Raw genomic sequence first — 12,921 nt, 5'->3', positions numbered from 1 at the left:
TCCTCATTGAAGCCCGGATATTCATTAATCGACTTCCCATCAAATAACACCTTGAGGTTCCGAACCTTGGTCACTTTGGAGCCCTTTTTGATGTAGGCTACATTGCAATAAAAATCCTTGACCAAGTGTTTGTTGGCGTCCACACAAGCATCTAGGAAGTGCTCCCAACCCACTCTAGTTCTAAATTATCTCTACACGTTGGGGTTGTGGGGTAGTAAGTCTTTGTTAATGAAACTCCACTCCGATATCAACTTTCACCCCGACCATCACTCCCTAAACTTATGGTATGCCACTTCACTTACAAACCTATCCTCCCAAGCTTCGGGCTTCCTAGTTCTAGCAATGCCTCCCACTTAAGGCTCACTACCATTAGCTACTCTCTCATCTCCCTGTATATCCTCTTCACCTCCTCATGCACCCTCCCCAAATAATAAAGCTGTAGGAGAGGTGGAGTATTCCCCACTACCTTCACCTAAGCCCTCAGACAACCCAGAAGAAATGTTCAGTGATACTTGGGCAGCGGGGGAAAAGGGATAATGTTCAGCGATGCTCGTACTCACTCCCCAACATGTCAATGGCTCTGTCAACCGCTTTTATGGCCTTCCTCATGTTCTTGATGTTTTGCCTAGCTTGGGGAGTGAGTTTGACCATTTTCTGTTTTCCACCCCGGGAGGATTCACCTCTGCCGGGTTGTTTCGAGCCTTTTCCTCGTTGTTTAACCATAGCCCGCAAGCACAATCAAATGAACTCGTTAATATCATTGCAGCAGTTGAAAGCAATGTTACAAAATGAGTTGCAGATCAGACATGAAGAATTGCAGAAAACAGCCCAGTGCGGACCGCACAAAATGGAGTGCGACCGCACAGGGGTCAGTGCGGACCGCACAAAATTGACAGCGGTCCGCACAAGGATGGGGTTCAGAATACTCACCCTCTATATCGTGATAGTGCGGACCACACAAAATAGTAGTGCGGCCATACAGGGTCCAGTGCGGCTGCACTGCACAATGTTCAGCTTCCCAGAAGTTCTTCAGTGCGGTCCGCACAAAATGGTACTGCGGACCGCACAAAAACGACCGCGACCCGCACTGAGTGCCCAAAAATGGCACTAAATTTAGGTTCATGAAATTTTGCCTTAAAGTCCAATTTTCCACCTAATTAGTGTCCCTAAATCATTTCCCGGTCCATTAAACTAACAAAGCCCTCATGAATTCCAAATTTAACTACTCTAGCCTAGGCAATTGAAATAAATATGGGAGGAAGAAGAAAAGAAGCTAAGAAAAACAAAAATTGAACGAAATTACAAAATTAACAAGGAGAAAAAAATGATTTCAAAGTTACCAGTTATGAGATAAATTGAGGAATGATGATCCTAGGCAGTTAATTACGAGCAGAGATATGAATGAACAATGTTTAATAGCTCTAAAGTTCAAATTTTGTGAAAAGAGTAAAAGGGGTCCCTCAAGGTCTATTTATAGAAAAACCCTGGGGGCCATTCTCACCAACCAGTGCGGACCGCACAAAATGAACCGTGGTCCGCACTGCACAGTTATGTTCAAACCTGAGAAGGCAATTCTCCGTGGTCCGCACAGAATGAACTGCGGCCGCAAAGGTCCAGTGCGGACCGCACAAAATGTAGTGCGGACGCACTGGCAAACTTCAGAGAGGTCTCGATTCACCCTTCACCAGTACGGACCACACAAAATGTAGTGCGGCCATGTCACACCTCCTTTTTCCGCCCCCGCGAGGGGTGAAGGAGTTTTTCCAATTAAAGGACAATCGAAACGGGATTTGTTTATTTATTTCAGAGTCGCCACTTGGGAGATTTAGGGTGTCCCAAGTCACCAATTTAATCCCGAATCGAGGAAAAGAATGACTCTGTTTAACAGTCTGCGAACCAGAAATCTGGATAAGGAATTTTGTTAACCCGGGAGAAGGTGTTAGGCATTCCCGAGTTCCGTGGTTCTAGCACGGTCGCTCAACTGTTGCATTTAGCTATTATCTGATTTTTACATGAATAACCTATGTGCTGATTCTACTTTTTATTGCTTTTACATATACATATTTATTCGAGAGAGTGAACGCCGTTTAAAATATGTTTTCGGATTGCGCCGCATCAAATGAACCCGCAATCTTAGGCACACTCTATTCAACGTCTTAGGATTTGGATTCGGGCCGCATAAAATGCCCACCCATATTTAGGAATGTAATTTACTAAAGTCGCGCCTAAAGATTCTAGCGCGTTATTATCTTTTGGGAGGGCCGTGAAATTCGCTAAACGGCTCTTCCCGACTTCTAAAAATTTCTTAAACCTTTGCTGAGGGTCCTGCAATTTTTTTTTTATTATTTTTTTTATTTTTTATTTGACGAAGCTCGTCTCATTCATTTATTTATTTATTTTTAAAAGGAAAGTAACTACATTTCTATTTTTATTTGTCTCTAAATAAAGAAAAATCCTGGTTAATTACATACTAAAAAAAACATAACTTATTTAATTAATAGATTACAACAGATGCTAACGAAAATTATACCTGAACTTGTAAAAATGGAAAATTGTTTCGTGCCTTATTCCATAAGCTAATATTACTAAAATGGAATTATGTATATATAAAAAAAACGTACAAGATTGACTAACGTTACTACAATTAGCCATTTTTAACTGTGGTGAGGTTAACTAAATGATCAAAGCTATAGACTAATTCATTAACCCTAATGAATTCGCAATTTAACTATACTAAATGCTTATTGAAACTACTCTACATTAGTGTAAGTATACTTAATTATTAATACATAAAATTATCGACTACGACCTTTATTTATTTATTTATTTACTTTTATTATTATTATTGGAGCTATAATGTTGACACTACCCAACCACCTTACATTTACATTTTTATCAAGTCCACAATCTATCTATGTGAGATTATTTGTAATATTAATTAATGCCAATATTGATGAGAGTATAATCACTTAAGATGACTAAGGGAAATTAGTTTTAACCATTTAAACGAAATACTAATCGGGTTTTGACTAAGTACTCTTATCTCGTTTATGGACTACTTGAATATATGCATGGAAACAAACAACTAACTAGAGATATGCTACTTATCATGATTAACCTCATTGATCTGATAAAATTGAAAGGTTTATGTTATATCAGCGCATGACCATTTATACGATTCCTTCTCTTTTCAGTCCAATTATACAAAAAAAAAAACAGTTCACAAAGAAAACAACTGAATAGACCAGATTGTCTACTATCTACTTTATTGAAGCGGTTGGATTTTATTGCTGCATTTCAACTTCAAAGCTCTATCACTACAAGATTCGAATGTGTACTTGGAATTCGAATTACAAATAGAGAAAAGAGGTCAGGAGCAACAATGTACAGCAGTAGCACAGCAACAGAATCCCACAGCAAATAACAACAACAAAAACCAGTAATAACCAGTGTAACAATGGTCAGAACCAAACTGAAAAACCCCGGAAAGCCTGACTGAAAATTCAGTAGCACTAAACGCAATCCACAGAAGCAGTAACAAAGTTCTGATTTCAGTAGTAAAGAAAAGGACCTCACTTTCAATTTTTAGCTCTTAAAGACTGACTTTTAATTCTGAAAAATTAGCCTATTTCTCACTTTGAAGTTCTGGAAAAAAAAATTCTCTCAATTTTCCAGTCCTCATCTCTATATCAACTCCTCCTATTTATAGGCTAGAACTAAACATTATTTATTCAAAGTTTTTCACTTTCAGCCTATATATTCCCTCCCATGTGCATCTATACACTTTTATCATTAATCTCATGCTTATTTTATGATTTCTCACCCTTAAAGATACCAGACAGGGTGTATTCTGCACTACTAATTCCCTTTTCATTAAATAATTCACTAATTTAGTTGTACACTGAATATTCAACTGGCAGACTACTAACACTAAACATTTTAAATCTTTTAGCACCCAAAAAATAACCCTGAAAATCCCCTATTATTATTGTCTTGCCCTCACTCTTAACAATCTGTATTTAAACCTCTCTGATTTACAACTACACCAAATCACTACACAGTTACAACCAATCCTTAAGTCAAATTCACACAAATGATTCAAGCATCAAAACAGACCAACGAAGTGATTCATGTTGTATTCGTCCAAATAAAGCAGTCATAAACTAACTATTCGACGAAGTTGTTCAAATCGAATGTAGTTTATAACGCACACTCAAATAAAAAAGAAGAAAAACCTTGACCAAATAAAAAGGTCTTGAAGAAGAAGGAGAACTAATGAACAAGACAAGATTACAAAATAACACTTTAAACAAAGAATCAATAATCCGAAAAATAGAATGAATAAAACAAGATCATGAACAACACTTAAAACCAAAAACCATAACATAAAATAAATCAAATGAACTAAATAATCTTGAAAGAAAAATCTGACACTTGAACGAACCCAAGTCGAACTCGGAGTTGAACTATTGGAGGTCGAACGGACTGTTTTGTGGACGTCAAAAAAGGACGAAACAGAAGCTGGTCGTTTGGACTGTGGCGGATTAGCAGGGATCATTGGGTGAGAACTGGTATCGTTTGGACGTGAAGGAAGAAGAAGCAATGGCCAACCTTTTTTTTTTTTGTTTTCTTCAGTTCAAAAAAGGAAGAAGAAGGTGAACAGTCTTCTTCAATTTTTTTTCCTTTTTCTAAATTTTTGCCCCCACCCCTCCTTTTCACGTTCTGTCCCCTCCCTTTTTCCAAATTTTTCCCTTTTAAATCCCCCTACCCGTTCCTTTCTCCTTTTCAATTTTTCGTTTTTTTAAAAACCCCCTTTTCTTTGTCCCCCCGTGCATTTTGTATCATGCTCAAAGAAATGGACCTCACGTGTGTAGGGGTCCAAGACTTATGTCCCCCATGTGTGGTGGGGTTCCGTCCGTGTTCCCCACGTGTGTGGTGGGTTCGGATTATTATGGGCCAGGTAAAAAATTAGGCCTAAAAACGGGTAGTTTGAACCCAAATATTATTCTTTTGCCCGGACCCGAGAATAAAACACGATGTTATTCAATTAATCCTATGCAAGCAAAATAACTACAAAAATAAGACTAACTTTTAAAACAAAACTATTTCTTTCTCTTTTTCTTTTAGTATTTTTTCAAGATTAAAATAGCTACAAAGCATAAATAAAACTATTTCTGTCATTTTCGTTTTTTATATAAAGATAAAATATAAAGTACTATTTTTTGTATTTTTCAAGATTAAAATGGCTAGAAAATGTTAATAAATCTTTTTTTTATTTATAATTTTCGAAATTATACAACGATAAAAATATAAAGTACTATTTCTATATTTTTTAAGTTTAAAATGACTACAAAACATTAATAAAACTACATTTTTTATAATTTTCGAAATTATATAAAGTATAAAAAATAAGGTACTATTTTTGTATTTTTTCAAGTTTATGAGAAATACATAAGCTAAAATTTACATATATATTTTTTTGTAATTTTTCTTTTGCGACGAAATAAGGTAAAATAGTCAAAATAGCTATATTAGACTCAATTCAAATATTAACGTTTTGTAGCCCTCTTTTTTTTTTTTTTTATAAAACTAAAATTCTAAATTGAGCTACAAACTAAATTAACTCCAAAAATACTAATTAAACTCCTAACAAAAATTATCATAGACAATTAAACACCAATTAAAACAAAATTGCATAATTTGACATTAAATGCTAACAATGCAAAATATTCCTATTTTTGTGACTTTCATTTTTTTGTAAAACAAACTTAATTAAATATTAAATGAAAATGTGATATATTTTATATTTTTATTAATTAAAACAAATAAACATGCACTCATAAAAATACAAATAATTATACAAAAATACCACAAAATAACAAAAATTGCACACAAAGGAAAATTGTTTTATTTTGAATTTTTGGGAGTAATTCTTTCATAGGGCAAAAATCACGTGCTTACAGGCCGCACTGGCAACTTCAGAGACCTGTGCATATTTCCACCATGTCTTATACTACATCAACACAACCCTGCAACATCGCACAACCAGTTAGCCCAACAATCAATCCTCTACTACAAAGAAAATCAAAGAAAACAAGAAGAAAAACACATGGGCTGCCTCCTAAGAAGCGCCTGATTTAACGTCGCGGCACGATGCATGTTACCATCACATCATTTGAAATGAAGGAGCGCCACCACGTGGATGTCATCAATTTTCCCAAGATAATGCTTGACCCTGTGCCCATTAACTCTGAAGACTTCACCATTTTTATTTTTCAAATCAAGAGCACCAAAAGGGGTCACAAACACAACTTCAAACGGTCCAATCCATTTGGATTTGAGCTTTCCCGGAAATAGACGTAACCGGGAGTTGAACAAGAGAACTAAATCACCTACTTTGAACTCTTTTCCACGAGCATATTTATCATGAAGGTACTTCATCTTGTCCTTATATAAGAATGAACTATAGTAGGCATAGAATCTGAATTCATCAAGTTCATTGAGCTGCTCCACACGAAGATTGGCTGCAACATCCCACTCAAGATTAATATTCCTCAAAGCTCACATGGCCTTGTGCTCTAACTCAACCGGTAGATGGCAAGCTTTTCCAAAAACCAACCGATACAGAGACATACCGATCAGAGTTTTGTACGCCGTTCGATAAGCCCATAGAGTGTCATCCAACTTCTTCGACCAATCGGTCCTATTTGCATTGACCGTCTTTAACAATATGCTTTTGATTTCCTGGTTGGAGACTTCCATTGACCACTTGCTTGAGGGTGATAGGGGGTAGAAACTTTGTGATTGACACCGTACTTAGAAAGCAACGTGTCGAAAGCTTTATTGCAAAAATGAGATCTCCCATCACTAATAATCGCACGGGGAGTGCCAAACCTTGTGAAAATGCTCTTCTTAAGAAATGCAACAACACTCCGGGCTTCATTGTTAGGCAAAGCCACGGCTTCAACCCATTTTGAGACATAGTCAACCGCCACGAGAATGTAAGTATTCCCACAAGAACTAACAAATAGACCCATGAAATCGATGCCCCAAACATCAAAGATATCCATTTCGAGAATGGTATTGAGAGGCATTTCATCCTTTTTTGAAATTCCACCCGCTCTTTGGCATTCGTCACACCTCTTCACAAAATCACCCGCATCTTTGAACAAGGTTGGCCAATAGAATCCATAACTAAGAACTTTTGAGGCGGTCCTCACCCCACCGTGATGACCACCATAGGATGAAGAATAACAAGTCTCTAAGATACTCAATTGTTCTTCCTCTGGGACACATCTACAAATCACACCATCCGTGCAAATCTTGAATAAGAATGGCTCATCCCAATAGAAATCCAAACTATCCTGCTTGAGTTTCTTCCTTTGGTTAGAAGAGAGTTCACACGGGATTACTCCAATCACAAGGTAATTGGCAACATCGGCAAACCATGGCATATCATTCATTGTAACCACAAGGAGTTGTTCATCGGAAAATGAATCATTGATCTCAAGGCCATCACAAGGCCTCCCTTCCTCCTCCAAACGAGACAAGTGGTTTGCCACTTGGTTCTCACTACCTTTCCGGTCCACAATTTCTAGATCAAACTCTTGATGTAGTAACACCCATCGCATCAATCTTGCCTTGGAGTCTTTATTTGTCATCAAGTACCTAAGGGCGACATGATCGGTGTGCACTATGACCTTGGCCCCCCATAAGATACGACCGAAACTTTTTCATTGCAAACACTATAGCCAACAACTCTTTCTCGGTAACTATATAGTTCCTTTGAGCCTCATTCATGGTCTTGCTTGCATAGTACATCGGATTAAACATCTTGTTAACCTTTTGACCCAAGACAGCCCCAATTGCAACGTCACTTGCGTCACACATGAGCTCGAAAGGCAAGCTCTAATTTAGTGTGGTAATGATCGGGGTAGTGGTCAACTTAAGCTTGAGAAGCTCAAATACTTGCATACATCCCTCATAGAATACAAACTTTGCATCCTTTTCTAGTAGCTTGCACAAGGGGTTTACAACCTTTGAAAAATCTTTTATAAACCTCCGGTAGAATCCCGCGTGCCCCAGAAAACTCCTCACCCCCTTGACGGAAATGGGAGGAGGAAGCCTTGAAATCACCTCTATCTTGGCTTTGTCATCTTCAATTCCATGCTTTGAAATCTTGTGGCCCAACACTATGCCTTCCTCCACCATGAAGTGACATTTTTCCCAATTAAGCACGAGATTGGTGTCTTCACATCGGGCTAATACTCTATCCAAATTTCTCAAACTCTCTTCAAAGAAATTACCAACCACACTAAAATCATCCATGAAGACCTCCAATATATCTTCCACCATGTCGGTGAAAATAGCCATTATGCATCATTGGAAGGTCGCTGGAGCATTACACAACCTGAACGACATCCGAGAGAAATCGAAGGTTCCATATGGACAGGTAAAGTTGGTTTTCTCCTGGTCCTCTGGGGCAATTAAGATTTGATTATACCCCGAGTATCCATCCAAAAAGCAATAAAAAGCACGCCCCGCAAGATGATCAAGCATTTGGTCAAGGAATGACAATGGGAAATAATCCTTTCGGGTCACCTTGTTTAGCTTTGGGTAGTCCATACATACCCTCCATCCGGTAACTATCCGAGTGGGAATAAGTTCATTGTTTTCATTTGTTACCACAGTCATACCACCCTTTTTCGGTACACATTGCACCGAAGAAGTCCATGAGCTATCGAAAATGGGGTACACAACACCGGCATCCAACCACTTGATCACTTCTTTCTTCACCACTTCTTGCATTGCCTCATTCAATCTTCTTTAATGCTCCAAGGAAGGCTTTGCATCATCCTCCAAGATAATTTTGTGCATACAGAATGTGGGGCTTATTCCCCAAATGTCAGCCAAAGTCCATCCAATTGCCCTTTTCCGCTTTTGAAGCACCGCCAAAGTGGCCTCAACCTGCATGTTAGTAAGGCAAAAAGAAAGAATAATTGGTAAAATAGAATTTGAGCCCAAGAACTCATACCTGAGGTGTGGATGCAGTGGTTTCAACTCCAACACCGGTGGCTCCTCAATTGATGGTTTTGTTGGTGGCATTTTCCGGTTTTCAAGATCCTAAGATAATTTTCTAGGCTCATATGAATAAGAGCTTATTCCATGTAAAACATTCACGCACTCCACTCGTCTTGCATCCTCATTGACATCAAAATTTAACAATACGGCTTCCAATGGGTCCTCCACATTGATCATTGCACTAGTGCCATCAATTATCACTGCTGTGATGAGGTCAACAAAAGAGCACACCTCGGTACTATTGGGCTGCTTCATAGATTTGCACACATGAAAGATGACCTTTTCATCTCCCACTCGAAAAGTGAGCTCACCCGCTTCAACATCAACCAACGCCTTCCTTGTTGCAAGGAAAGGCCTTCCCAAGATAATAGGAACCTTATAGTTCACCTCACAATCTAAAATCACAAAGTCGGCCGACAATATGAATTTTTCCACTCGGACAAGCACGTCATCAATAATGCCCAAAGGTCGCTTCATCGATCGATCTGCCATTTGAAGTCTCATTGAGGTTGGCCTAGGTTGACCGATACCCAAAGTTTTGAAAATCGAGTAGGGCATCAAATTGATACTAGCTCCCAAGTCACATAGAGCCTTGGCAAAATCCGCACTCCCAATGGTGCAAGGAATGGTGAAAGCATCAGGATCTTCAAGCTTCGGGGCTATTGAATGCACTATAGCACTAACTTGGTGAGTCATCTTTATAGTTTCACAATCCATAAAATGCTTCTTTGTAACCAAGTATTTTCATGAATTTTGCATAACCCGACATTTGTTCAAGTGCCTCCAACAAAGGTACATTAATAGATAAGCTCTTCATCATATCAATGAACTTTTTAAACAGATTATCATTCTTCTACTTCGCGAGCCTTTGAGGATAAAGTGGAGGTGGCCTTGGCAAAAGAGCCTTGGCTTTTGGCATAACCGGCTCCGGCATGTCAATTATGTGTTCCCTAGACGGGTTCACATCATTTTGAGTTTCCATATAGACTTCTTAAATATCAATCCTCACTTCATTGTTCACATTTTCATCAACCACATCTTCAACTACCAAAGAGACTTCATCATCTTGCAACTCAACATCATCATACACGACTTGCTTTTGCTTAGAGGCATTCACATCACCGCCTCTCCTACTTCTTGTTGTAACCGCCATAACATGATTGTTCCCACCCTTTGGGTTCACTACCGTATCACTTGGTAGAGCACCCTTCGCGCGAATATTCAATGACTGAGAGATTTGGCCTAATTGCACCTCCAAGTTTCGGATAGAGGTATTGTGAGAAGCTAACTGTGCATTAGAATCCGCATTCCTCTTCATCATTTGCTCGAACATCATTTCAATTCTACCCATATCATTACCCGAAGAACTAGGACCTTGAGATGGAAATGGTGGTGGATTGTTCAGTTGTTGGTACATTGGGGGCCTTTGAAAGCCTTGCCCCCGGTTTCCTTGGTTTCCATTGTTCCATCCTCCTTGATTATTATTGCCACCCCAATTATTGTTATTACCATTCCAATTCCCTTGGTTGCCTTGATTGTTGTTCTGATTGCCCCAATTGTTGTTTTGGTTGTTGTTCCCCCAATTACCACTATTTTGTTGTTGGTTGCCCTAATTGCTTTGAGGTCGCCACTGTTGTTGCTTGGAAGAGTTGCCCCGTTGGCCTTGATAGTTGTTTACATATTGAACCTCTTCACTTTGGTCATTATAATCATCATTTTGAAAACCATCACATGTATCATCAAATTGCTCAGAATTCCCTTGGTTTTGTTGCCTTCTTTGCCTTCTCTAGTTGACAAGCATATTAACACCCTCCATGACATTCACTTGGCGAGGATTTTGGACTTGTTGTAACTATGCCTTAGCCAATTGATTTATAGTAGTTGTCAACTCCGTTATAGCTTGCCCATGGTTATGTATTTCTTATGTAAATGAATAACCATAGGGTCGCCTTGAGGTACATTGGCTCTACTTTGCCATGCAGAAGAAGTGTCAGCCATCTCATCAAGTACATCACATGCCTCATCATATGACAACTTCATAAAGTTGCCCCCGACAAGTTGGTTCACTATGCATTGATTTGTTGTATTGATGCCCTGGTAGAAAGTTTGTTGGATCATAGCGTCAATCATATCATTATTGGGGCATTCCTTCACCATCGTTTTGTACTGCTCCCAAATCTCATGAAAAGGTTCCATGGGCTCTTGCTTGAAAGCCAATATCTCATCTCATAATGTCGCCATATGCCCGGGTGAAAAGAATTTAGAAATGAATTTATCCGCCAACTCATCCCAAGTTATGATGGAATGGTTGGGGAGTCTCTCGAGCCAATCTACTGCCTTCCCCCGAAGTGAGAATGGGAAAAGTCTCAACCTAAGAGCATCCTCAGACACATTCGTCTGTTTACTCCCCCAGCATGTATCTACAAACCCCTTGAGATGTTTGTAGGCATTTTGATCTGCAACGCCCGTGAAATACCCACATTGCTCAAGTAAGGTCAACATCACATTGGTTATCTGAAAGTTGCCCGCCCGGATTCTGGGTGGGACAATAGCACTTGCATAACCCTGATTCGGAAGTACTCTAGGAGCCACTCTTGGAAGTGGCGGAGGAAGGTCTGGAATATTACCATTTGGATTAGCATTGGCATTGTGGCCTCTACGTTGTCCTTGAGGTACAAGAGGCACCTCATCTTGTTCAACATCATCTACCTCCTCCCCCCAATCACGTTTCCAAGAGGGTCATTAGCATTGTTCAATGCCATATTGGTACCTAAGTAGTAACACAAACAAGTAAGTAACAAAGATAAAAAGAAGAACAATACGCAAAACTAATTAAATAGATAGCCAAAACCATTAGCTCCCCGACAACGACACCAAAAAGTGATCAAAACCAACTCTGCACCACTAATAGGTAGTGAGATAGGGTCGCAATAGCTTTTACCCGATTTTGGGTCGGGATCGACATCCACAAAGAGCTAGAATTGGAATTGAGTGTCTATTTAGCCTAGGATTGCATAGCGTTCCAAATTACACTTCTATTCATTTTTTAGTTTTCTTTTATAATTCTACTATTATCAAACTACAAATTATAATTGCAACTAGATTAAGCTAAGAGTAAAATGCTACAAGTTGTTTAAATATTCTAAAAGGCACTAGGGTAGTGACTTTCACCTAGGAGGCTAATTGACTGGTAATTGCGTCTAAGACACGATTGACATGATTGGGGAATATGTTATAAATGTCGATCGATATTACCCACTCTCACACCTCTCGGTAGAAAGAATGATTTTGCCCAATTGACTTTCTCAATACCAATTGGGTATGCATATTTGCTCAAGCAACTAGGGTTCAAGTCGGGTATTACTCTCTCGAGGTTTAACCCTTTAATTGGGACTATCAATTCTCTTGGGTCCATCCCAATTCCTTGTTGGATCAATTTCGGAGACTTAGACTCTCTTTCTCAAGAAGAGCCCAAGTTAACTTAGCACAAACTAGTGTTTGCAACCACTAATTCAGTAATTAAACCATGAAATTGACCCAAATAACAAACACCCATAGTCAATCTAGCCTTAAATTGCAACACCCAACAATTACCCACACTAGGGGTGAGCCACAACCCTAGCTAATGGGTCTAGCTACTCATACTTGAAGAGAAAAACAGAGAAATAGATGAAGATGAACACATATTAATTAATTGTTAAGCTAAATACAAAGATTCAATGATAAAAAGTAAGTAAAAATGCCCAAAATGGCTACAAGATATGTTCCCACGAGCGCAACAGTTATTCTAAAATGTCTGATACCCTAAAAATGGAAAAAGGATCTATTTATACTAAGCTG

Source organism: Nicotiana tabacum, chromosome 7 (assembly GCF_000715075.1).
Source record: "Nicotiana tabacum cultivar K326 chromosome 7, ASM71507v2, whole genome shotgun sequence".
Classification (NCBI taxonomy): domain Eukaryota; kingdom Viridiplantae; phylum Streptophyta; class Magnoliopsida; order Solanales; family Solanaceae; genus Nicotiana; species Nicotiana tabacum.
This window is presented reverse-complemented; position numbering follows the sequence as displayed.